The sequence below is a fragment of the Toxotes jaculatrix genome, chromosome 4 (assembly GCF_017976425.1).
Source record: "Toxotes jaculatrix isolate fToxJac2 chromosome 4, fToxJac2.pri, whole genome shotgun sequence".
NCBI classification, from domain to species: domain Eukaryota; kingdom Metazoa; phylum Chordata; class Actinopteri; family Toxotidae; genus Toxotes; species Toxotes jaculatrix.
In genome coordinates, this window is record NC_054397.1 from 27,594,397 (window position 1) to 27,595,464 (window position 1,068).

General features: G+C 50.9%; 1 long non-coding RNA gene across 1 annotated transcript; it reads right to left on the minus strand.

Moving 5' to 3' along the window:
- Nucleotides 1-212: 212 nt before the first annotated feature.
- Nucleotides 213-744, minus strand: LOC121181107. Its single transcript, XR_005893987.1, has 3 exons — nucleotides 689-744; nucleotides 349-571; nucleotides 213-225 (listed from the first exon to the last, which is right to left on the minus strand). It is a non-coding gene; the product is annotated as an uncharacterized LOC121181107 (long non-coding RNA).
- Nucleotides 745-1,068: the final 324 nt, after the last annotated feature.

Sequence of the window (1,068 nt, forward strand, 5' to 3'; positions counted from 1 at the left end):
TGTCCAACACCAGCACCGTCTCCTCCTCCTTAGCCTGGCTGTGACTGAGAGGACTCTCCTCTTTCTTATGGTCCTCACTCTCTGCGGTCACTGCTCCTATGGCTGGGCTGTTTGAGGAGGAGTCTGCAGGGGCAGCTTCAGGTGGGTTACCTGATGCTGCAGGGGCAGGCACGGACAGGTGTTGGACCTCTGGGGTGGAGTCCAGGGTGGACAGTGGTGTGATTTCTAAACATAAAGACAGATTTCAGGCCAAATTTACAATTTGAAACCAAAAACAAAGAAAAATATCTAGGAAAGACTGTGTTTCCTTGTGTTGATGGTAGAAGTGAAATCAGTGTGAGGCTGTACCAGTCTCAGGTGTTTGGCTGAGAGAGGACTCAGCCTGTGGAGCTGGTAAGGTGGATGCTGCAGCGGTGAGGACCGGACCGGGTGTTAAACCTGACGACCTGTCTGAGGAGTCAGCTGTTTGTGCTCTCACGGGTTCAGACTCTGAAACTTGTTGATCAGACTTGAGCAGAGTCGCTGTGGCATCCGATACAGCTGTTTCTATGGCAACCTCCATGGGTGTGACCTAGAAGCAGTAACCCAGAAAAGGACTGACGTCATAAGACTGTGGACATTTAAGTCTGGGACACCCCCCATCAAACATGTAGAGAAAAGCTAAAATGTACCACAAGCTAAAATGTACCCCTGTAGTGTCCTGAGGGACAGATGTGGGAGCATCCTCCTCCTCCCTGTCTGTGGTTTCCATGGAAACAACAGCAGGAGAACACGGAAGGTCGGTAACATCTCCTACTTCATCTAATGTCACAAAGTCACTCATGTTGAATGGGAAGTGGTCCTCGTCCTCCACCTGATTTCATGACAGGACAAAGAAACGGGGTTGTGGGTTAGGACACACAGGAGACATTTAAGTGTCCAGGTTTTGACCCAGCAGCACCTCCTCACCATTGTGGTCTTAGCCTGTGAGCTGTTAAGCTGTGCGTCCGTCCAGGAGCTCTGCTTGTATCCCTCCGACCGGCAAGACCACCTGGATCCGGACAAACCTTCACCGTGTGCTCTCTTTCT